Genomic DNA, 27,945 nt, shown 5'->3' with positions numbered 1-27,945 from the left:
ATGATGCTATAGATAATGGAATGCTATGATATTTAGTTTCAACGAATTTATAATGAACCAGTAAACAATATCCAAAACAAATGGAATAATATAAAATAATCCATTTGGATTACAATATTTATAAAATATACGATAGATGATTGAGTGAATGAATTACAATTGGAGGGACCATATAAATACCCTAAGTGGGTGTGTTTTCACTAAAAATCATGTCCTTTAGATAAGACACATCTTTTCATTATTAATTATTGTTTATAATTATATATTTATGTTTATTACATTGGCTTCCCCCTTAGAAATGTTTGATATGGGTCTATATCAAGAATATTTGAAATAAATGGAATAATATAAAATAATGCATTTGGATTACAATATTTATAAAATATATGAGAGATGATTAAATAAATAAATGACTATGAGAGGGCCCACATAAATATTTTAAGTGGGTTCTTTTTCACAAAAAATCATGTTCATTAGTTAAGACATGTCTTTTCATTATTAGTCCTTGCCTTGCCAAGGACTATAGCATTCACCTAGCGGTCAAAGTGCATTGACTCTCCATTATTTTGTTGATTTTTCTAATTTTAACCAAAGTTTCAGGAAAATGCTGAATACTTCTATTTTCCATAAATTCAAAAATAATTTTCTATTTTTCTAGAAATATTATTTCGGATTTTCGATTGGCTTAACAACCTCTAATGGGACATAATTCCCCTAGTGGAGAGAATATTTGTCAGTGCCTGACAATTCATTAAAAAAAAAAAAAACCTATTTTTCTGAGTGGCTATTACATTGGTGAGTGCTATGACATTATCACTGACATTAATACTGTTATGGAACCTCTTTTCTCAATGATGAAATAACCGGGGGGGTGGGGGGCTAACCAAATATCCAATTAATATTTTGTTTGTGGGGAGATGACTATTATTTTTCCAAATTTCCACATCATCTATCACACTGGTAATGGAATTATTGAAACTATAGATTTAACATTTTATTAAATTCATGAAATTATTCATATTGTTACTAGTTAAACTTGTTTCAGAAATTAGAAAGTTGAGTATAACAGAGCTTTTCATGTAAATAAGTGTGTGGAGATTTACTTTTGAGAATGGGGATGCAGATGTAGCTTTAATTAATTTAACTATGAAAATATTTTGGATTAGTATTATTATGTTTCATTGTGCAAAGATTTTCAGGGTATGTGTAGGGATGATACACTGTTATGGTATTTCTCTGCTCAATGATGACATAAATGATGCAGATGCAGGTCCTTTATGTAGGCGACGAGGGAGGGGGGAGTAAACAAATCTCTCGTTAAGATTTCCTTGTGTGGAGATGACCATTACTTTTACAAATTTCCACATCGTATATCACACTGGTAATGGCATTATTGGAATGGGGATGCAGATGAAGCTTAATTAATTTAACTATGAACAAATTTCGAATTAATATTACTATGTTTCATTGTGCAGAGCTTTTACTGTGCATGGGACAAAGTATGTGCAGGAGAATGGGGGTGTAACACCTTCCTCCCACATTTACCCAAGTTAGCTAGTCTACTGGGGTAAAAATGTGAGGAGAGGATACTATGATGTGATTCAAATCCTTACGTATAGCTAAGGAAGTGGATCCAATATAAAAAAACCATTTTGACCTTACACACATGCTACAAAACCTTCAGGAGCCAACCAACCCTTCCAAGTGATCAACCCTTGAGGTAACTTGTCATTTCACTGATCTAGACCCCCAAACGCTACCATGAAAAGCCATGCATGCAAATGAGGCCTTCTAGTTGCTCCCATAGGAAGGGCATTCCAATGATTGTGGAATGTTTTAGCTAGTTTCGAGCCAACGACCCCGAATTCTGTGCCACTTTTTCAGGGCCAAAACTTAGGCCACTACCCAGAACTTCATGAAACTTCCAGAAATGATAAATGACATTAGAAAAAAGGTACTAATGCAAGCATTTGATCAATGACTTGATTGGACCGCTACTATCCATGAAAAGAATTTCATCAAACATGTCACAAATATACATTCTATAGGTCATAACAACATATTTGAGCATAGTGGTCTCATGCTTATCTAAGATTCATAAAGAATCATTGTTGTCATATCATAGTAGTTGCATTATCATCTATTAGGTTATATATTCATTTTACTTTAAATTACTAATCAAAACGTGATGAGATCCATACATCAAGTCTTCCATAAATCATACTCATAACAAACATAAATAATAAGGATATAAAAACCATAAAATCCACACACAAGCCAATACATTTACACATGAAATACCAAGGAGAAAGAGCTCTTATTAATGAATGCAAAATCCAATGAGGTATGGGATTTCCAGGAACCAACCAACCATAGATTGGCTAAACCATATCTTTCTTTCAGCCAATCACCCTGTTGCCATATTCCAAACATGAATGTGGGACTCAAAACCAAACCAAACCAATTTTCCTTAGGCTTTACTGCAATCCCCACTGGATCACTAGGTCCTAACAAGCATGTATGCCACTAGATTTCTCCACCTACACCGTGAGGAGTTTACCTATCTCCTAGTCTCTAGGATTTACTGTATATTCCACCATACTATCGTCGAGGATTCCTAGGCCTAATCAAGACTCCTCCCTCCAGGATTTACCGTATATCTTGCCATTCACTGGTTAAGGATTCCTAGGCCTAATCGAGGGCACACACATCTAGGATTTAACGTATATCCCTCCATTTGATGGTCGAGGTTTCTTAGGGCCACTGAGGCACACAAAATACATCTTTATCACAATCCTAGTCCAGTCCAAGGATTCCTAAGCCATGTGTTCTTTCTTTTAGGTATCACCTCACTTAGTTTTGAAACCATCCAAAAATCTATCTCAACCAAATACAAGAGAACCCATCACACCATGGCTATCCGGAAATGGCAAGGAAAGGCCGAAGAACACTATCACGCCTAGTAAAAATCATGTCAATGACAACAACAGAACCAAATACACACATGCATGTACCATGCATGCCAAAACTAGCAAGGAAATCACACATGCAAATCGATACTCGCAAATAATCCCGTTGTAGTTGCTTGATCTTGCTCTTCCTTTCTTGATCTTTTCCTTCTTAGTACTTCCTTTGCTCTCCTTAATCTAATACTATAGTTCTCCAAGAAAAATCTAAGTGTCCAAGAGTGAGAGAGAGAAAATAGAGAGAGCTCCAAAACTAAACTTACAGAAAATGTACCAACTGATCCTCAAAATCCTTTCTATTAATGAGGCCTCTATTTTCTTAAATTTTCCATTATTTTCTTTCATTTTCCTCCTCACATGCAACCTATGACATTTCACCTTCCTTTTCTCCTAATTTCCATTATTTGCATACATAAAATTCCAATTAATGTCTCATGCCTTTCCAAATCCTTTGCCTTTGCCTTTGCCTTTGCCAATTTCCTTAGCCATAATAAACCAAAAGGACACCCACACTAAGATGTTTTTTCCCAACACTAAGCTTGGAATACATGTCCCATGACCTTGGTTATTATTTTTCCTTTATTAACTTTATTTACATGGAATTTTGACTAGGGCTGTTACATAACACCCCCCCCCCGGGGGAACAACGTCCTCAGTGTTCAATGACACCTACAACAAAAAATACTATTGAAAGAAAAACATATTGCCCATGGAGCTTTATAAATTAGTTTGATTCAATATTTACAATGATCAACCTGTTGAGAAGAAAACCAACCTGACAACACGAAAAAATAACAACATGACACCCATACCAGGCACATATATCCTATTTCTAAATCTGATCAAACAATATGTTGTAAGATGATATGCCTGGTTTGGTCGTAGAAATTTCCTACTGGGAAACTAGTTATGGTAGCGTCTTAAACATCCCCAACCACACTTAACACTTTCATTTTTACCCATTCATCGCACCTTGTCCATAATATGACTCTCCCCCTTTCTATTTGACTTATAAAATATCACAAAGGTGTCTAAATGAAAAAAAGCCTAAGTCATTAAAGAAAAAATGGATTAAGAGATGGAGAGATTAAAATTAAAAGCCATAAAAATGTAAAGTATGAGTAAATGCAACCTCACTATGAGATCATTTCCCCTAGTTGCATGGTTGTTTATGAATACCTAAAGGAAAATGGACTTGTCCAATGAAATGAACACTTAAAGGAAAAGGAAAAATGGGCAGTAAGAAATATTGTTGAAGGAAACTCAATGGTGAGCTCCCTATTTCAAGGATTATATACATAAAATTCTTACCTTTTGAAAGTTAGATGATAAAAAATGTAATACCTCCACATCAAGGGTCATCATTCGAAGTTTTTGTTGGAATCACAATTGTCGTTAGACCAAAACCTGCAGGAAATAGTCTCTACTACAATAACTAGATTTAGGATCCACGAGAGGTGGTTAGCCCATGTCATGAAACACATGGGGAGTATTGAACCCAATTTACAACAATCTCGCCCCAACGCGAGCTGAGTGAGTTTCAAACTCGATACTTGTGCTTTGATACCACTTGTTGGAATCAAAATTGGGGTTAGACCAAAACCTGCAAACATTAGTCTCCACTACAATTTCCATAGTTAGGATCCACGAGAGGAGTTTAGTTAATGTCGTGAAACACATGGGGAATACTGAACCAAATGTACAACAATTTTCCCATTCCCCTTCTATATTTTTCCATCATACCTATCTTTTACTTATGGACGTAGAAAACACACTTTTCCTAGGACTTGACATGCCTATAAGGGTTAGTTATTATTATTCCATGGTAAAACTTAGGAAAATTATAAAACTAACGTTTTGTTATATTGCTTTCGAAGAAATCACTAGGGATAGTACACCAAGTTGGAATTACCACTTCAAGTGGGTGCCATGCATTGGGATATGTGTACCCTGATTTAGGATCCATGATACCACATTAGGACTTGTGTACCAGCCTCAAGATCCATGACATTTCATTGGGATCTGTGTACCTATATTTCATCACATCCATTAACATTTAGGATCTATGCCATTTTCTTGGAAAATGTGTCACTACATTAGGATCTATAATAGTGCATTAGGTGATGATGAGGACACCACATCATCATGGTCGTCACATGAGCCACTCTAAGAGGGACCTTTCACCAAAACGGAAACCTTTCTAATATATTATCTTTATTATTCCTCCTTGGACCACACACGGGGATTTATTGAGGAACTTCAAGATTACTAGGAGGTGGTTACACAAATTCACATGTTCTTATGACAATTACAAATGACATGGAAATTAAACACATCTATTGTGAATGAGGAGTGCCCTATTGAGGAGCCACACATGCCGTCTAGCATCAAATTCTTCATGTGATGTCCCAGATATGTGGGGATGATGTCACACTTTTATAGGTGATTGTTTTATGTTTTTTCCACTTCCTCACTATTAAAGGTAAGTTCGAAGGGCACACTAGCCTTTGAACCCTTTGTTGACTCTATCTTCAATTATTTTGATGCTTATTGGTCACTATTAAGGGAGATGAACTTGAATTGTTACCTTTTTTACCATATATGATGGGGCACTATTGTATTAGAGGTTAATGAGAATCATTTGTGCCCAATTATTTTATTTTTTATTTTTTTTTATATGGGCCCATGGTTTGTGCTCATAGCTTGAGCAAATTAGCACATCATATTACGCCATGGATTGACGATGATATTAATCTATATATGGAGGAGAACTCTCTCATTTTCATTTGTTGGAGAGTTAGTTAAGTTCAACTTGGTATAATGTATTTATAGGGTAAAAGTGTGTTTCCTTAGTATGCATTACTTGCATTGTAATCATATGATCAAGATATGTTCTAGACATAGAGTGATATGATGGCTTATATTATCCTCAATACTAATGGTGTGATCTATGAATTAACACATGATTGGTCCATGATCTCTATTTAAAGAACATGAAGGGTCATTGTTGATGATTAATTGTGAGAAACTCTCTTATGTACAAATTTTCTTTGGCATCAATAAAATTACCTCAACTGAGCACATTGGGTGGGGCTATGGTTTGTTTTTGTCTTAGAGGCTTTCAATCATGTAAAACTTACTGGTATTATAATATTTGATCTACTTGTATGAGGAGCTACTAAATGTGTTCATCATGTGTTGAATACTCTGCTTTCCCAAAACATGGTATTAGATCCCATTTCAAGAGCTTCCCTTGTTGTTAATCTAGCTATTGGGCTTTTTTTCTGCATTTATGGCCATAATAGATTGTTCCATTGTGTCCAAAACACTAATTACAATTAAGAATGCCTTTCCTTTCATCTGAAAGGTGTATTTTTTCCAGAGATATGATTTTTTCATCATATCTAGAAGTATATAGTTCAAATATGCCATTGTATATCGTCTATATTTTGGTTTTCTATATTTTCCCCAATTTTCTACTCTTTGCGGGGTATGCATTCTATTTTCTATGTGTTATATGTAATATTGACAAATAAAAAATAAAGTGGGAAGTGCCTTCATTTCTATGCATTCTCTTTGTCATGTTCTCTAGGCGACCTTGAAAAACCAAAAATAGAGAGAAAACTTGCATTTTGTAAGTAATGTAACATATATCTAACCCCATTGTTGTGGGGTTTGGATTTTTTTTCCTTTTCAAAGTTTTTATTTTTATTTTTATTTTTTTTTATTTTTTTTTATTTTTATATAAACATGCACATTGAGGCAAATCCACAATAATAATAACAACATCCCCATTCTCATTCGTTTGTATTGTAATGTCTTTTTGCATTAGCTCACTTGGTTGAAAGTTACTTTATTTAGTAAGAGGCCTTGAGTGAATCATTATAAAAGTAACTTTAATATTTTATTTATTCATTTTTATTTACTTATTTATTGCAGCTCTCATTTATAAAATAACTTCCTTGTGAAAGTGATTCTCACTTGCTTTATAAACATGGGTCACTTCATAAAGTAATTTACTAAAAGTGGGCATATAAGCAAAGCTAGTGAGGTAAAGGGATATTTTGTTTCTCGGTAACATCCAACATCACATGGGCCAACTTTTACTTACCATGTGGATCTTTGTTATTAATAATTATTTTTATCTAAAATGGCATACCTTTCACATCTAAAATCCATTCTCAATGTTGTTTTTTTTTAAACATCTTACTTTTGTGAGAGTTTTCCATCCAAACGATTACTTTCAACTTTTGAATCTATATTATATACATATTTTAATATGTCCACTTCAAGTGAACTTTTGCTTCCTAACACCAACTAATTTTCATGGAAATCCCACATGGAGGATGTACAAAGAAATAAAGAATTGTATTGATTTACCTTGGCAAAAGAAAAATGCCTCACTAATGTAGATAAGAAATTCGAATGTAATAACAAGAATGAAAAAGCACATGGATTGATTAGGATGTCAATTTCTCTTTATTTGAAATTTCATATTCAAGAAATGAATGGCCCAAATGTAGGCTAAGAAAAGCTTAAAAAAGTATTTAGTGAACCTGATGTGACTAGATCTCATCACTTTGAAAACTAGATCTTGACTTTGAGTCCTAAATATTTCTCTTAGATTGAAGTTTATTTATCTAAGTTCAAAACACTTAAACATTTACTTGAAGATTGTCAATTCGACATGGAGGATAATTGATGAATATATGTTCTTTCCAAGCTTGGTCCCCATATTCCATTTTTTATCTACTTTTTATACCACTACAGAAGCTCTAGGGGATTTATATAAAGATCCCACTCCTGAATATTTTTTTGACCCTCTAATTATAGAGTAAGACAATCTCTTGAACATTGGATTGATCAACATTGTAGGTACATATAAAAAGGCCATAGTAGAGGAATATAAAGTAAAACCAAAAATCCCAAGAAGAAAAATTCTTGCAACAATAAGCAAAACATGTGTCCCAAACACTCTTAACCAAATTCTATTGCCATTGGTGACAAAGGACCAAAATCAGAGAGTAACAAGACGAACATGCATTGTTTTTTTTTGGGAAAGATGATCACCTAGAGTCTAAATGTTTTAAATCAATAAATTCCTTGGAAGCAACAATGAAGAAGCACAACATCAATCAAACTTTTTCTTCTTCTAACCCTTCTTCTCATGGACATGCACTTTTGGATTCTGGTTTCTCTTTCAATGCAACATATACTTCTTATTTTGATGGGTGTCTTATTAATTATAGAACATATTATTATATGGTTAAGGATAAAGGCATTTTTTCTTCTCTTGGTGATTATAAAACAATGGAATCTAACTAATAGATGTTTTTTGCTATTTTCATTAGAATCTGATGATACAATTTTGGGTGATTGTGATTTTTTATGTGTTTTTTAATGCATAAATGGATACAGTTCCTTGAAAAAACACCGAAGAACTCAAATTTTGTAGATATACATCTCAAAGCTGTTATTCTAAAAAAAATATCTATTAGATTTTAAGAAAAAATGATTAGAAAAAAATGCTTGGAAAAGGGCCAAAATATCTAAAATTTAGACTATGTGTTATAAAACCAAACCCAGATTTATTAGCGATGATAGATATCTTAGTGTTGTATTTTATGGAACAATTTTAGGTAGATAATGGTCATTTTAATTATGTGTTATGTGTTCCAAATCTTTCTTACGACCTTTTATCAATATATCATATCAGTCATTTGGGTGATGGTAAAACAATAGAGTTTTCACTCATCAAATTGTAATCAATGATTTAAAAGATACTAAGTATATAATTTCCATTGGAATTTTTGAGGATATTACATGTTGTATAGGTTAGGCAATTTTGGGTCATCATATTTTTCTTTAGTTTTTATTCATCATAACACTGACTTGAGAAAAAATTGGCATGAGTGCTTTGGTTATCTAAACTATCATTCATTGTAGTACGTAATCAAAATATCATGATTGGTCTTACTTTAGTTTCTTGTAGAGATGGTGTTTGTGTTTATTGTGTTTTCAACAAACATTATTAGGAATCGGCAAATCCATTTCCCTTTTGTAGCTTCTTTACAAGTGATTTGTGTGGTCCACTTTCTTCTCCTTCTTTCTCTAGGTACACACACTTAAATTTTTCATTGATGACTTCTCTAAACACACTTGGGTTTATTTCTTAAAGCTTAAGAGTGAATATTTTGAATTTATCTTGGCCTACAAATCCCTTGTAGAAAAAACAATGTGGACATCAACTACAAAGGTTAAGAATAGATAATGGAGGTGAATATGTCAATCAAAAAATCACAACTTATTGCCCTACATTGGCATTCAAATGAGATATATTGTTACATGTACATCACAACAAAATGATGTCACTAAGAGAAGGAATCACACTTTAATGGAATTTCCAATTTTATGATTCAATCTAAGGGATTAAATCTTATTATTGGGAAGAAGAAACCAATCATGCAAATCACGAAGTAAATTACACTCCTACAAAGGCTTTAAAAAATATAAGATTAGAAGAAGAATGGGACAAAATTAATCCAAATGTAAGCCACTTGTATGTAATCAGTTGTATATCATGTGATCACATTTCCGATGAGAAAACAAAATTATTATAACATGAAAGTGAAAAGTGCATTTTTGTTGGATATTATGAAAATGTAAAAGGTTATGGACTTACTTCAACTTCATTCCTTTGATGTAATTATTTGAAGATATGTTAAATTTGATGAAAATATATTGTCTTGCAAACCTAATTTAAATAAGAATGGAATAAAATTAAGCCAGATGTAAGCCACTTCTACTTAATTGGTAGTATAGCATGAGATCACATTCCGAATGAGAAAATAAAAGCATTAAAATCTGAAAATGAAAAGTGCATTTTTGTTGGATATTATGAAAACATAAAATGTTATATACTTACTTCAAATTCATTCCATTGATGTAATTATTTGAAGATATGTCAAATTTGATGAAAATATTTTGGCCTGAAAATCTAATTTGGTGTTTGTGCCTTTTTTTTCATGCTAGCAATCTTCTTGTCCTATTATGGTTTCTTCTTTAGATGATGATATTGAAGGTGAAAATCCACCTCCATGTACTCACTTTCTTCTGGATAATTCCACTGAACATGAAATTACACCAATTTAAAATCTTCCTAGATGGATTCATTCTACATGAGAAGCAACTAGTGATCCCGCTAGTGATTCTATAGATCAACATCATACTTATTCACAATTCTAGCAAGCCTCCTCTCTTCTACATTATGTTTCAAAGACTTGTGATATGGAAACATTTTCAGAAGCTTGAGGACATCAATATTGGGCACAACAATGAATGGAGACTATTGTTCCTTGACGATGAATAATTGTTGGGTACTTGTCCCTCTTTGAAAAGGAATAAAAATTGTCATATATAAATGGGCATATAGAACTAAATATCCATCATATGGATGCATTGAAATACATAATGCCTAATTGTTGAATGATTATTTAAAGATTAAGGAGTAGACTACAATGAAACCTTTGTCCTTATATCTAAAATAAATTCCATCTGCCTTGGTCTAGCACTTGCTTCCTCACATGGATCAGAGGTCCATCTGATGTATGTTAAATATTCCTTCTTGCATGGGGATAAGAAGGAATTAGATGGAAAAATATCTTAGCTATGGTCAAAGTGGTTCCAACCTTATTTGACACCTAAATAAATCCCTTTATGGTATTAAGGAATGATGACGGAGGAAAACCGCCTAAAGGAAATTTCTCTTTCATTTCATAAATCCTTATGTGAACCTGTGGGTTATGGCCCACCTATACAAATTAGAAGCATTTATATTGGTGGGTTTTAACAAAAACCCAACCAATCACCAAAAAACGATTAACGCATAATTCGCCAACGAACGCCGATCCCATCTGAATGCACAAGACCAAACCCCAAATAAAATAAACCCGTGTCCATAAACTTCTCGGGTCTGCTCAGGCCCAAGTCTTATCAGCTTCAATCTTCGTCGTTGAACTTACCATTCAATATGGCGGTTGATGGTTCATCTAACCAACCAACCTACTCAACGATCCTCCACCGTTTGATTAGGGCACACTTGATCCAATGATCAACAACGATATCGGATGAGCCACTTGCACGATGTTTACCCACCCTTACAGAGCTGATAAGGAATATAAATCCTTGATCTATAAATGTTCGGGTCAGATTTTGAATTTAAAGTTCGATCACTTTATGACCCGATATCCATTGGATATATGAGGCCATCAAATATACGATCTGCAGGACTTCAGCTAGCACATGAACTAAAATGGCCTTAACCCCCGTAGTTGACTGTGACCTAAAAAGTTGAATATGAGATCGACGGCTAGGAACAAGTGCGGGACTTCAGCCATGATCAAGAAAATCCGTACTCTCCTACCCCCGCAGTTGCTGATCATCGTCGATCTAACAATCCAGATCTATTACTCTGCCATTCTTCTTCTGGCATTAATATTCGTCGATTTAAACGATCCGATGACTCCCTCTGCACTTGTTTGCTTATGATGGAATTCACATGTCCATCCAAATTAACTCTGCCACACTCTGTTTAAACACTCACATACATATATTGTATTAACACTGGATTGCCATCGATCCTTATAGTGATCGATGGTCGATTAACAATCCTGCAACATGGAATTCCACTTATTCAACATAAACATCTAATTATTGGTAACTAGACACACAAAATCCACATAACAAATATATTTATATTATACAGAATTAATTACAGTCTAAGGCATTTCAGCCTTAGTCACAATTTCTCTATCGATTATATTGTGTTCTCACTCTCTGTCTATGCTCTATCTATCTCACAATACAGACGCTCTTTATATAGGAAATTACATAAGCGTGGATCATCTCAGATCCACAATTTCCTCTCACAAATCGTCTAAATCTCTCTATTCGTATACATGGCAGATAATTACATTAAATTAAATCTTCTCGAGACTTATCAATTCCATCAAATTAGCTCGTTTTTAATAGAAAATTGCTCCTAGTTTACATGATTGTCCACGTCTCCTCCTCCATAGCTTTGACTTTGACTTTTGATTAAGGGTGGTCAGATGCTCCTGCATCAGACTCCCGAGGCACAAAAATTTATGACCTCCTGGTCATATGCTTCTCCCTAATCCCATAGCAATTCTACCCACTTCCTCAGTGGAACTGCCTTCATGATCTTTCTGTGAGCTACAACAAAACCTCTGTAGTAATAGTCTTCTCTGCTACATGATACCTCACCAAGCTTCTCTCCTCGAGCTTAGTCTTTCGGCATCTCTTTGGTTCTCTCTTCTGTGAACCATTTGAGCACTCCATGCTCTAGGTTGCTGCAAGTTTCTCACCTTCTTTTACCGCTATTTGTATGATAGTGTAAAGACCACAAACTCACTAGTCTTCAACATAACTGTACCTTCTTATTTCGCACACAAAATCTTCTTTCTGCTCGCAGGAAACCTTTCCTTGCTCTGATACCACTTGATGACGGAGCCACTTGCACAACGTTTAACCGCCCTTACGGAGCCAATAAGGAATATAAATCCTTAATCTATAAATGTCTGGGTCTGATTTTGAATTTAAAGTTCGATCACTTTATGACCCAATATCTGTTGGATATATGAGGCCATCAAATCTACGATCTACGGGACTTCAACTAGCACACAAATTAAAATGGCCTTAACCCCCACAATTGATTATGACATAAAAATTTGAATATGAAATCGATGGCTAGGAGCAAGTGCGGGACTTCAGCCATGATCAAGAAAATCCATACTCTCCTACCCCCGTAGTTGTTGATCACCATCGATCTAACAGATCTGTCGATCCAGATATATTATTCCGCTATTCTTCTTCCGCCATTAATATCCATCAATCTAAACAATCTGAAGGCTCCCTATGCGCTTGTTCGCTTATGATGGAATTTGCATTTCCATCCAGAATAACTCTGCCACACTCTGTTTAAACACTCACACACATATATCGTATTAACGCTGGATCGCCATCGATCGTTATAGTGATCGATTTTCGATCAACAATCCTGCAACATCAAATTTCACTTATTCAACACAGACATCTAACTATTGGTAACCAGACACACGAAATCTACATAAAAAATATATTTATATTATACAAAGTCAATTACAGTCTAAGGCATTTCCGCCTTAGTCACAATTTCTCTTTCGATTACATTGTGTTCTCACTCTCTATCTATGCTCTATCTATCTCACATAACAGACTCTCTTTATATAGGAAATTACATAAGCATGGATCATCTCAGATCCATGATTTCCTCTCACAAATCGCCTAAATCTCTCTACTTGCATACATGGCAGATAATTACATTAAATTAAATCTTCTCGAGACTCATCAATTCCATCAAATTAGCTCATTTTTAATAGAAAATTGCTCCCGGTTTACATGATTGTCCACGTCTCCTCCTCCATAGCTCTGACTTTGACTTCTGATTAAGGGTGGTCAGATGTTCTTGCATCAAGGAATCTCCTTGAGCTTTATATGCTAATATGGATAACTATTTTGACCCTAATGCCTACACAAATAAAGTAGGAAGCCATCTCATAATACTTTATCTCTATGTTGATGACCTTAACTTCCGTAGGAGTGACCCTAAAATTTTAACCCATATGAAATCAAGCCTTATGAAGAAGTTTGAAATGATAGACTTGGGATATTTTGATTACTTCCTTGGCCTCCAAGAATTGTAAACCACGGAAGGAATTTCTCTTTCCCAATTTAAGTATGCATGTGACCTTGTTCACTACTCTAACATGGATGATTGTAAACCAACCCTTTCTCTCTACTAGTCTAAAGTCAAACTTGTTTCAACTTTCACTACACCTAAAGTTGATCCCACTTTGTACCATTAGTTAGTTGGTAGGATCTTATATTTGTCTCATACCCATCCTAATATTGTTTTTTTATTGGTCTTACTTTATAATATATGCGAGAACCCTATGAAAGTCATTGGAAAGAAAAAAAAATGATACTTCAGTATATCCAAGATACAATTCAATTTGTGATACATTACAATTGAGTGGGTACTCCTTAATTTGTTGGTTTCAATGATTCAAATTGGGTTGGAAACCATGGTGAATGAAAGTCTATTATAAGTTATGTTTTCAGTATTGTCTACTATAAGTAATGTTTTCAATCTTAGTTAAGGACCTTTCACTTGGGATTTCAAAAACAAATAGGCTATTTCTCTTTCTTCAATATAAGTATCAAGTAATGGTCAATGTAATTCAAGAAGCCATGTGGCATTCACAAATCCGTTTAAAGTTTAAATTCTAGCTATAACATTTGGCTACCTTCTAGTGTGACAATTAGAGTGCCATTAAGTTTACCAAAGATCCATTTCAACATCAACATAACAAACATATTGAGCTACATATGCACTTCATCTGGAAGCTCATTCATGATCATGTTCTTGAAGTATTCTTTTTCTTGAGAAATCATCAATTTGCATACATTTTCACAAAGTATCTTACAAAAGATTTTATTTTCAAACTTTTATCTATATTAGGAGTTTAGGAAGTTGTCATTACGGGGGATAGGCTCTAATTCCTCCTTCCTTCTCCTATTATGTCACCATTGTAAATCCTTCAATCCTATTCCAAGTTTTTCTTCAGGGAGGAAGTTAAGATATTTAGACAATTGAGTTCAACTTGATATAACATGTTTATTAAGTAAAAATGTGTTTCTTTAGAATGCATTTTTTGCATTATAATTCAATGGTCATGATATGTACTAGATATACTTTACACTCTCCTTCATATTAAAGGCTATAATTCCATGGATTAGAACTTGATTGGTCTATGATCTCTATTCAAAGAGAATGAAGGGTCATTGTTGATGATTTATTGTGAGAAACTCATGCAAATGTTTCTATTTTGCATTAAAAAGATTTCCTCAAGTGGCCTTGTTGGTTGGGGTTGTGGAATATTTCCCTCTTAGAGGGTTTTAACCACATAAAAAATGTTAGGCCCCTATACTACTAGTGTAACACCTTATTGTTATTAGTACAACCCACTTATTATATTGATGTACCCATGCAGTGCCCATATTGTTACTATTGTGCCCCATAGAAGCCCACTATTGTTATTATTGTGCCCTTACATTATTATTGTTATGTCGACTCTGATTATGTTATGGCCCCTTAGACTCCTATATATAGAAAGGAGGTCTTTTCATTTGTATCATTCAAGAATTGATCATTTATGTAATGTAAAGGAGGTTGCCCCCTCGAAGAGGCTGAATTCTAAGGCGTTGATCTATCTTTTCTTGAGCTGGTTTCATAACATTTGATATCAGAGCTTTGGATTCTAGGGTTTCACTGCTCCAAACCGGTCATCGTGGAATTTTCGCTATAACGTTTTTTCTACGACGTTTCAAAAGCGAAAAGAAAAACCCATTTGAGATGAAATCACACTGAACCTTGGGTCCAAATTTCAGAGCTTTTTGCGCTATATTTGCGGAGATATGATCTGAGGAAGTTGGTCTTGTTGCAGACTCCTGAATTACATTCCAAATAGGTGACCTGGGGAAAATCGTCATAACTTTCTCTCTGAGCATCAGATTGAAATTTCATAAAAATTTATAGAAAGAGGATGGACTGTAGTTTCTTGTATATATTTTTCAGATCCAAAGGTCGAAACAGTGACTCGGGGCACGTCGTACAAGTTCGCTCTACTGAACTAGTCTATAATCAGGTCATCTTAGGAGATTGTGCATAACTCTTCCTTGGAGAATCCAATTTGGATCAGACTGGTGGCATTGAAAAGAGGACACAGAGGGCTACTACAAATCACAATTTCAGTACTTAAAGATCCGAAAGTACAGAGTTATAGTTGTTTCAAGATTGAGCTCCTAAAATCAAGAAAAAGCAAGATGAGGAAGTTTGATGGCAAGGATTCGGTAAATTGGATACTTCAGATGGAGCAATATTTTGATCTACATGGTGTACCACTGTTACAAAAGGTATGTATTGCATCTTCATATTTAGAACCAGATCAATTTTTATGGTATGAAGGGCTTTGTTCTCGTAAACAACTTGTTACATGGTAAATTTTCACGGAGGAAATGATAGCACATTATGAGGATACAAAGAGCAACACCTTCTTTAGAGCAACACCACAACAATTGGAAAGAGTAAAAGGGCTTTGTGACATAGTGGAAAGCAAAATCATGGAAACCAGGAAGCATAGTCCTCACAACTATAAAGATGGAAGTGTTGTTTCTCCTAGCCTTCCACAACCTACAAGGGTTACACCACAACAATTGGAAGAAAAAAGAGAAAAAGGGCTTTGTTACAATTGTGATAGCAAATGCACTAAAGGTCATAAGTGTGCTGAGAAGAAATTATTTTACATAGAATATGAAGAGGAGGAAGAAAAGGATCAATAAACATCAAAAGAAGAAGATATACACCAGGACCCCACCCCATAGAAAGAAGAAATGAATCAGATCATATCTTGTAAAGCATTGGCAAGAATTACCACTCCTCAAAGTCTCAATATAGAAGGACATATCAAGAAGAAAAAGGTGCAAGAAATGAAAGATCACATCAAGAAAGAAGAAATGAATCCAACCATATCTTTTAATTCATTGGTCGAAATTACCACTCCTCAAACTATCAAGATAGAAGGACATATCAAGAAGAAAAATGTTCAAGAAGTGAAAGATCACATCGAGCATCAAGAAATCAATCTGACCATATCTTGTAAAGGATTGGAAGAAATTACCACTCATCAAACTCTAGAGATAGAAGGACATATCAAGAAGAAAAAGGTTCAAGCAGTGAAAGATCACATCGAGCATCAACAACAAGTTCTCCAACTTTTAAAGGATAACGCCACTTTGGTGCAAAATCAAACGAAACAACAGGTAGATCAACATCGTAGTGAAAAATGTTTTGATGTAGGTGATTGGGTATTTTTACTACTACATCTCCAGCAAACTATTTATGAGAAGGAAATGTTGGCAATACTACATGCACTTAAAAAATGGCGACCTTACCGAATGGGAAGACTCTTCAAGGATGAGGATGTGGAAGCATTGTTTTGTGCTATTTCTATTATCCAACCAGATTGGATAAATGAAGCAAGGGATGAATGGAAGAAGGACGAAGAATTATGGCCACTTATTCAAAAGTTTCAAAAGATCCCAATTCAAACAATATTGCCAGAAATTGAAGAGGAAGAAAAAATCATATTAGAACCTGGAGCAGTCACAGAAACAAGAACCCGACAGCTACAAAATTGATCAATTTTAGAGTATCTCATCAAGTGGAAGAACTTACCCGCTGAAGATTCCACATGGGAGGACAAGAATTTTATACAGAAGCATCAATAACTACTCAAGCGTTGAGGACAACACTTTTTGAAGGAGAGGGGCATGTTAGGCCCCTATACTACTAGTGTAACCCCTTATTGTTATTAGTACAACCCACTTATTATATTGATGTACCCATGTAGTGCCCATATTGTTACTATTGTGCCCCATAGAAGCCCACTATTGTTATTATTGTGCCCTTACATTATTATTGTTATGTCGGTTCTGATTATGTTGTGACCCCTTAGACTCCTATATATAGAAAGGAGGTCTTTTCATTTGTATCATCCAAGAATTGTTCATTTATGTAATGTAAAGTAGGTTGCCCCCTCGAAGAGGCTGAATTCTAAGGCGTTGATCTATCTTTTCTATCTTTTTCTTGAGATGGTTTCATAACATTTGCTATCACAATTGTAACAAAGCCCTTTTTCTCTTTTTTCTTCCAATTGTTGTGGTGTAACCCTTGTAGGTTGTGGAAGGCTAGGAGAAACAACACTTCCATCTTTATAGTTGTGAGGGGTATGCTTCCTGGTTTCCATAATTTTGCTTTCCACTATGTCACAAAGCCCTTTTACTCTTTCCAATTATTGTGGTGTTGCTCTAAAGAAGGTGTTACTCTTTGTACCCTCATAATTTGTTATCAATTCCTCCGTGAAAATTGACCACGTAACAAGTTGTTTAAGAGAACAAAGCCCTTCATACCATAAAAATTGATCCGGTTCTAAATATGAAGATGCAATACATACCTTTTGTAACAGTGGTACACAATGTAGATCAAAATATTGATCCATCTGAAGTATCCAATTTACCGGATCCTTGCCATCAAACTTCCACATCTTGCTTTTTCTTGATTTTAGGAGCTTGATCTTGAAACGACTGTAACTCTGTACTTTTGGATCTTTAAGTTCTGAAATTGTGACCTACAATAGCCCTCTATGTCCTCTTTCCAATGCCACCAGTTTGATCCAAATTGAATTCTCCAAGAAAGAGTTATGCACAATCTCCCAAGATGACCTGATTATAGACCTTTCCAGAAGAGCGAAATTGTATGAAGTGCCACGTGTCACTGTTTCGACCTTTGGATCTAAAAAAGATATAGAATCCTCTTTCTACACCTTCTTATGAAATTTCAATCGGATGCTCAGAGAGAAAGTTATGACGATTTTCCACAGGTCACCTGTTTGGATTGTAATTCAGGAGTCTTCAAAAAGACCAACTTCCTCAGATCATATCTCCGCAAATATAGTGCAAAAAGCTTTGAAATTTGGACCCAAGATTCAGCGCGATCTCTTCTCAAATGGTTTTTTTTTTTTAGCTTATGAAACATCGTAAAAAAAAAGTTATAGCGAAAATTACACGATGACATGTTTGGAGCAGCGAAACCCTAGAATCCAAAGCTCTGATACCAAATGTTATGAAACCAGCTCAAGAAAATATAGATCAACGCCTTAGAATTCAGCCTCTTCGAGGGGGCAACCTCCTTTACATTACATAAATGATCAATTCTTGGATGATACAAATGAAAAGACCTCCTTTCTATATATAGGAGTCTAAGGGGTCACAACATAATCAGAACCGACATAACAATAATAATGTAAGGGCACAATAATAACAATAGTGGGCTTCTATGGGGCACAATAGTAACAATATGGGCACTACATGGGTACATCAATATAATAAGTGGGTTGTACTAATAACAATAAGGGGTTACACTAGTAGTATAGGGGCCTAACAAAAAATCATTGATGTTATATCTTTGATCTGATTGTTTGAGTGGTTATTGAAGATGTCCATCCCATATGGAATAAACATTTTTCCTAAACAATATCAATGAGAAAAACTTGCTTGAAGAGATATTTTGAAGCTCTCTTTTTCTAATAGGGTAAATAACTATTGCCTAAGGTTTATTATAAGTTATTTTATAGTTAGGTTTGCTAGATGATAGGGTTAAATCCAACGAAGGGCACATTGCCCCACTTGAATGGTTAACTCGAAATTTAACTTTCTTTCCTTCGCCCTTTAACCATTAAAGATTTACATTTTTTCATTGATGTAGGACTTCATAGGGATGTTCTCTCTTTCCTTGGCCAACCTTTGAGATCACCTTGTTTGCACTTGGGGACGCTTCCTAGAAAATCAATCCCCCCATCCATCCTTGAGAATAACCTAAAATACTTAGATAACACTTGAGGGGAAATCCTTTGGGTTCCATAAAAAATTATCTTGTCATAAACCCTAAGAATCATTGAGATTTTTCATAGTGACTCCATAGTCTCTAAGGCACTCTTTATCACCTTCTTCAACCAAAAAACCAAAAAGTTTTCTTCCTTTCCTTTTTTTTGGTTTCATAGCTTAGGGATTTACTTGGCTAATTTAAATATAGAGTATTTGGATCTAATGTGCTTTATTTATTTATTATATTGTTTATATGTTGTCACTATTAGTAAATTATCATAGTTTATCATTAATAGCTAGAATAAGTAAAGGTTAATCTTCTCATGAATTTATTTGTCTTGAATCTAACCCTAAATTAACAACAATTCACGTGCTTTTTTAACACATATCAAATGAGATTTTAATGCTTGGAAGTGAATGCATTAGTTTTTCTCTTATTTGATATCATTTCACACATTTCCTTCGTAACATTGGACCAATTTATGGCATAAAAGCTAACACTAAGCTAACACTTAAGAAGGTTAAGCGATCACGATATTGAGTAACACACTTTGTCATTTTTTGCACCTAAAATATCAATTCAAGCTTCTAAATATAGGTATGATTAGATGGTGGTATGAACTATTATAGATATGATTTTTCATTTCAAGTAGGCTTTTCTAAAATTGTGGTCTACAATAGATGGGAATTCCATGCTTATGATCATAGATAGGCTACAACTTTCTAATGTTTTCTAAATGATTAATATCCCTTAAATGGGAAGTAAATGCAAGAGCATGCTAAATTCCACCATAAATTTATATTCTATTTCATCTTTAGTTTACTAAATAATTTTCATTGCATTGCTAATGATTGGTATATGCCTTGATTGCATTAGTTTCTAGGCATGTTTCCATACTGAGTGTAACTTAAACATATCTTTTAGTGAAATGATGCTATAGATAATGGAATGCTATGATATTTAGTTTCAATGATTTTATAATGAACCAATAAAGAATATCCAAAATAAATGGAATGATATAAAATAATCCATTTGGATTACAATATTTATAAAATATATGATCGATGATTGACTGAATGAATTACAACTATAGGGCCCATATAAAAACCCTAAGTGGGTGTGTTTTCACTAAAAATCATGTCCTTTAGATAAGACATGTCTTTTCATTATTAATTATTGTTTATAATTATATATTTATGTTTATTACATTCTCTTCCCCTTTAAAAATGTTTGATATGAGGTCCATATCAAGAATATTTGAAATAAATGGAATAATATAAAATAATCTATTTGGATTACAATATTTATAAATATATATGAGAGATGATTAAATAAATGAATAAAAATGAGATGGCCCACATAAATATTTTAAGTGGGTTCCTTTTCACAAAAAATCATGTTCGTTAGTTAAGACATGTCTTTTCATTATTAGTCCTTGCCTCGCTAGGGACTATAGCATTCACCTAGCGGTCAAAGTGCATTCACTCTCCATTATTTTGTTGTTTTTTCCAATTTTAACCAAAGTTTCAGGAAAATGATGAATATTTCTATTTTCCATCAATTCAAAAATATTTTTCTATTTTTCTAGAAATCTTATTTCAGATTTTCGATTGGCTTAACAACATCTGATGGGAAATAATTCCCATGGTGGGGAGCATTTATTTTGGTATTTGTCAGTGCCTAACAATTCATTAAAGAAGAAAAAACTAATTTTCTGAGTGGCTATTGCATTGTTGAGTGCTACGACACTATCACTGACACTAATACTATTATGGAACCTCTTTTCTCAATGATGATAGAACTAACAGGGGGTGGGGGGCTCAACAAATCTCCAATTAATATTTTTTTTTTATGCAGAGATGACTATTAGTTTTCCAATTTTCCACATCATCTATCACACTGGTAATGGAATTATTGAAACTATATCTTTAACATTTTATTATATTCATTAAATTAATCATATTGTTACGAGTTAAACTTGTTTCAGAAATTAGAAAGTTGAGTATAACAGAGCTTTGCAGGTAAAGAAATGTGTGGAGATTGCTTGTGAGGATGGGAATGCAGATGTAGCTTTAATTAATTTAACTATGAAAACATTTTGGATTAGTATTAATATGTTTCATTGTGTGAATATTTTCAAGATATGTGTAGGGAGACATTGTTATGGTATTTCTCTGCTCAATGATGACATAAATGATGCGGATGCAGGTGCTTTATGTAGGCAACGGAGGAGGGGGGGATAAACAAATCTCTAGTTAATATTTCCTTTTGTGGAGATAACCATTACTTTTACAAATTTCCACATCGTATATCACACTGGTAATGGAATTGTTGGAATGGGTATGCAGATGAGGCTTAATTAATTTAATTATGAACAAATTTTGAATTAATATTACTATGTTTCATTGTGCAGAGATTTTACTGTGCATAGGACAAAGTATGTGCAGGAGAATGGGGGTGTAAGACCCTCCTCCCACATTTACCCAAGTTAGCCGATATGCTGGGGAAAAAATGTGAAGATAGGATACTATGATGTGATTCAAATCCCTATGTACAGTTAAGAAAGTGGATCCAACAAAACAAAACCATTCTTACCTTCCACACATGCTACAGAACCTTCAGGAGCCAACCAACCCTTCCAGGTGACCAACCCCTGAGGCAACTTGACATTTCACTGATTTGGACCCCCAACCGCTCCCATGAAAAGCCATGCATACAAATGAGGTCTTCTAGTTGCTCCCATAGCAAGGGCATTCCAATGATTGTGGAATTTTTTAGCTAGTTTTGAGCCAGCGACCTCGAATTTTGTGCTACTTTTATAGGTCCAGGACTTATGCCACTGCCCAAAACTTCATGAAACTTCTAGAAATGATAAATGACATTTAACAAAGGTACTAATTCAAACATTTGATAAATGACTTGATTGGACCCCTACTATCCATGAAAGGCATTTCATCAAACATGTCACAAATATGCATTATATAGGTCATAACAACATATTTGAGCTTAGGGGTCTCATACTTATATGAGATTCGTAAAGAATCATTGTTGCCATATCACAGTAGTTTCATTATCATTTGTTAGGTTATATATTCATTTTACTTTAAATTACTAATCAAAACATGATGAGAGCCATACATCAAGTCTTCCATAAAACATACTCATAACCAACATAAGTAATAAGGATATAAAAACCATAAAATCCACATATAAGACAATACATTTACACATGAAATACCAAGGAGAAAGAGTTATTATTAATGAATGAAAAATCAAACCAGGTATGGGATTTCCAGGAATCACCCAACCATAGATTGGTTGAACCAAATATTTCTTTCAGCCAATGACCTTCGTGCCATATTCTAGGCATGAATGTGGGACTCAAAACCAAACCAAACCATTTTTCCTTAGGCTTTACTATAATCCCCACTAGATAACTAGGTCCTAACAAGCATGTATGCCACCAGATTTCTCCACCTACACTGTGAGGAGTTTTCCTATCTCCTAGTCTCTAGGATTTACTGTATATCCCACCATACTACCGTCGAGGATTCCTAGGCCTAATCAAGACTCCACCCTCCAAGATTTACCATATATCTTGTCATTCATTGGTTAATGATTCCTAGGCCTGATCGAGGGCACACACATCTAGGATTTAACATATATCCCTCCATTTAATGGTGAGGATTCCTAGGCCCACTGAGGCACAAAAAATCCATCTTTACTGCAATCCCATTCTGGTCCAGGCATTCCTAAGCCATGTGTTCTTTCTTTCAGATATCACCTCACTCAGTTTTGAAGCCATCTAAAAATCTGTCTCAACCAAATACAAGAGAACCCATCACACCATGGCTATCTAGAAATGGTAAGGAAAGGTTGAAGAACACTGTCACGCCTAGCAAAACTCATGTCAATTACAACAAGAGAACCAAATACACACATGCATGTACCATGCATGCTAAAACTAGCAAGGAAATCACACATGCAAATTGATACCTGCAAATAATCCCATTGTAGCTGCTTGATCTTGCTCTTCCTTGCTTGATCATTTCCTTCTTGGTACTTCCTTTTCTTTCCTTGATCATATGATAGAGTTCTCCAGGAAAAATCTATGTGTCCAAGGTTGAGAGAGAGAAAATAGAGAGAGAGCTCCAAAACTAAACTTACAAAAAAGGTACCAACTGATCCTCAAAATACTTTTTATTAATGAGGCCTCTATTTTCTTAAATTTTCCATTATTTTCCTTCATTTTCCTCCTCACATGCAACCTATGACCTTTCACATTCCTTTTCTCCTAATTTCCAGTATTTTCATAAATAAAATGCCAATTAATGCCTCATGCATTTCCAAATCCTTTGCCTTTTCCTTTGTCAATTTCCTTAGCCATAATAAACCAAATGAACACCCACACTAGGATGTTTTTTCCCAACACTCAGCTTGGAATACAGTCCCTTGACCTTGGTTATTATTTTTCCTTTATTAACTTTATTTACATGGAATTTTGACCAGGGCTATTACAAAACCCTCCCCCTTGGGGGAACACCGTCCTCATCATTTAATGACATCTACAACCAAAAATACTGTTGTAAGAAAAACATACTGCCCATGGAGCTTTATAAATTTGTTTGATGCAGTATTTACAATGATCAACTTGTTGAGAAGCAAACCAACATGACAACATGAAAAAAAACATGACAACCATAATGACACGACGCCCATACGATCACATATATCCTATTCCTAAACCTGAAGAAATGATATGTTGTACGATGATATGCCTGGTTTTGGCTGTAAGATGATATGCCTGGTTTGGCTGTAGAATTTTCTTGGCATCGCCCGATTTCTGGTTTGTCTGTAGAATTTTCTTCTTGGCATCGCCCCGATTTCCAGTAATGGGACTAGTTAGGGGCTATGTCCATTCCTTGGAAAAACAAAACTAGGTTGTATTCTCCTTGGATTTTAGGGCGCAGGGGTTGGTAGGTTTATTCGTTAAATTCACACTGCATTTGACCAATATCTAAGGTCTCTTATAGCCTCCAACCTTCACTGGCACCAGGTTTGGTGGAATATTTCTAAGTGAGATATATAAATTGGAGGAGTTGGTAAAATTGGACCTCTCAGCCAACGATTTCTCTGGAGACATTCCTGGATTCAGATGGTTGCCTAAGTTTTAGTTATTGTTCTTGCACTCTAACATACTGAATGGTACTAACCTGTTGAATGGTATTGTTCCCTCCTTCCTTGGAAATCTCTCTTTGTTGAAAAAATTAACACTGCCCTAAAACCCTCTGGCTCAAGGGGTAATCCCACATGAACTCGGGAAATTGTCAACATTGTAGTACTTGTGGATGATAAATTTTAGTTTAGTAGGAGAAATTCTAGAGTCAATAGGGAATATAAGAGATATGGTACACTTGAACCTCTCACATAATCGTTTTTCTAAAAGGATCCCCAACATGTTGATGACCTTTTCAAAGATGACATATTTATTTCTATATAAGAACAATTTATATGGACCAATTCCAGACAATATCAACAATATTAAGAGTCTTGTGAATTTGGATCTTTCAATGAATGAGCTAAATGGAAGCATCCCCAATGGGATTGGGGATTTGACAAACCTAGAGACACTATAGTTATACAACAACAAACTCTCTGGGTCTATACCCTATAGGATTGATAAGCTTACTAATTTAGTCCATCTCAATCTTTTTACCAACAAGCTCACAAAACTAGTGTCCCTGGGAATTGGAATGGGTTCTAAACTTCTTGAGTTTGATGTATCAATGAATGAGATTTCGTGTCCTCTTCCGTAGAATGTTTGTAAAGGCAGAGTATTGATAGTTTTTATTATTTGTAAGAATAAATTTAACGTCATTATGCCTAAATTTCTATGGGATTGTCCTAGTCTAACCAGTGTCCAAGTGCAAGATAACTATTTAAGTGGTGAGGTTCCTCTGGGGTTATGGATTTCTCCTCTCCTTGGAGAATTCAGATTGACAAACAATGCTTTCCATGGCCAAATTCCTGCTCAAATCACTAAAGAAACCAATCTGTGGGCGTTGGAGATATCAAACAATCAATTCAATGGAATTATTCCCTCTGGCACTGGACAACTATGGAATCTCAGCAGCTTTATGGCCAGTCACAACAATATATCAGGGACTATTCCAGTGGAACTCACTAGATTATCCTCACTATCAAGTCTTTATCTTGATCATAATATGTTGTATGGGGACCTTCCTGAGACAATAATATCATGGAAAGGTCTCTCACAACTTAACCTTTCCAACAACTGCATCACTAGATCAATTCCTACATCACTTGGGTTGTTGCATGTTCTTAACAACCTTGACCTCTCAAACAATTTTATTTCAGGGAATATACCTCCTGAGTTAGACAATCTCAAGTTGAGTTTTCTAAATGTGTATGATAACCTTTTGTCTAGATATGTTCCTCTTGGTTACAATAATCTGGCCTATGACAAAGGTTTTCTTGACAATCTGGGCCTTTGTGGAGGCATGCCATTAATGCTACCTTCATGTCTCCTACAAAAAGGCAGATTTGAAAGTCATCTATATATGGTATTTATTTTGGTTATTGATGTGATAGTATTATTCTGCTTGATTGGTATAGGTTTCTTGTATAAGACATACAAGAATTTTTCTCAGGTTAAATCAAGTACAGAGTCATGGAATCTCACAACCTTTCATAGGGTAGAATTTGATGAGTTAGACATTCTGAAGAGATTGACAAAAGATAATGTTATTGGAAGTGGAGGTGTGGGCAAAGTGTACAAGGAAACACTGAGAAATGATGATATTGTTGCTGTGAAAAGGATTTGGAACAACATAAAACTATAGTCTTCCCAAGACAAGGGATTTCAAGCAGAGGTGGAGACTCTAGGGAAGATTAGGCATGCCAACATTGTCAAGCTGCTTTGCTGCATATCTAGTTTAGATTCTAATCTGTTAGTGTATGAATACATGCCAAATGGTAGCCTGTATGAACAACTTCATAGTTCTCAAGGGGAAACGTTGGATTGGCCTACTCGTTATAAGATTTATTTTGGTGCTACTAAGGGAATGTCCTACCTGCATCATGGTTGTTCCCCTCCAATAATACATAGGGATGTTAAATCATATAATATATTGTTGGATTTTGAATTGGAGGCCCATATTGCTGATTTTGGTTTAGCTAGAATTGTAGAGAAGTTGGGTCAGAAGAACGTAGTATCAGGTGTTGCTGGAACATATGGATATATTGCCCCAGGTAAGAATTTACAACCAAATTGTTAATGCGTGTGAATATATGTGTGTATATATATGCCTCAGTCAACAAAAAATAAACAATTTTATATGAACTAATTTAATTGATGGACATGTGTGCATAGTATGCTTACACCCACAAAGTGAATGAGAAAAGTGACATATACAGCTTTGGTGTGGTCCTGCTGGAGCTCGTGACTGGCAAGAAGCCCAATGATGTAGAATTTGGAGATTACTCAGACATTGTTAGGTGGGTTCAGAATCAGATTCACATCGATATCAATAACATCCTGGATGCACAAGTAGAAAACTCATATAGAGAAGAAATGATGTTGGTGTTAAGGGTGGCTCTATTATGCACTAGCACTCTGCCCATCAACATGCCTTCCATGAGGGAAGTTGTGAAAATGTTGCTTTTCTGCAGCACAGATGAACAAATTAGAAAGGAAGCAGCTACCACTTTGTCTCCCCATATCAAGAGGAATCTCATTGCTTTTAGATATTCTCCCCCTTCTGTATGCACTAGCACATGTCCATTTGATGACAATAAATGTGGCATAGACTTTTGACCTTTATATTAATTTATATCCGATATTAAAAGCATTGTTCAGTGATCACCTTTATGTTTTTGAACTATAGGAGAATTTGATTCAAAGAGAAGTACTAGATCTCTATCTTACATTGGCTTTATTACATTGTTCCAAAAAGGAGATACATCTATCCCAGTTAAAAAATTTCACCAATCCCTTGCACAGAAGCAATTTTTATCCCCCAAATCACCAAGAACAAAGTTACATGCAAATAATAGAACTGTTGGGTATTTAGAAAAGACATCAGGAGATTTTCCAGCAAGATTTGGTAATAATTCATAACACAACTAGAATCTCACTTTCTCAGTAACAACATGTATTTGAGCTATTGTTCTGTAGCATAGCCTTCAAAACAAGAATCAAGTTGAGTTTCAGATTCCCTTTAGTATATATAATAGGGTATTTTTATGGCCCAACTGTGAAACATCTTATGGAGGGTAGCCTGTTTTGAGATTGTTCTATCAAAGAGATGATGACAAAGGAATAGATGTAAAACACTACAGTTTATTCTAAGATAAAAAGTGTAGAGAGTAAACTTCAACAACCATATCATAAAT

General features: G+C 34.8%; 1 pseudogene; it reads left to right on the top strand.

Moving 5' to 3' along the window:
- Positions 1-24,330: 24,330 nt before the first annotated feature.
- On the top strand, positions 24,331-27,367 carry LOC149237027 (uncharacterized; annotated as a pseudogene).
- The last annotated feature ends 578 nt before the right edge of the window (positions 27,368-27,945 follow it).

Source organism: Pinus tabuliformis, chromosome 8, assembly GCF_031772625.1.
Source record: "Pinus tabuliformis cultivar Carrire ecotype Pingquan chromosome 8, CPIR1, whole genome shotgun sequence".
Classification (NCBI taxonomy): Eukaryota; Viridiplantae; Streptophyta; class Pinopsida; order Pinales; family Pinaceae; genus Pinus; species Pinus tabuliformis.
The sequence above is the reverse complement of the archived record's forward strand: the minus strand, read 5'-3'. Positions and strand labels throughout refer to the sequence as shown.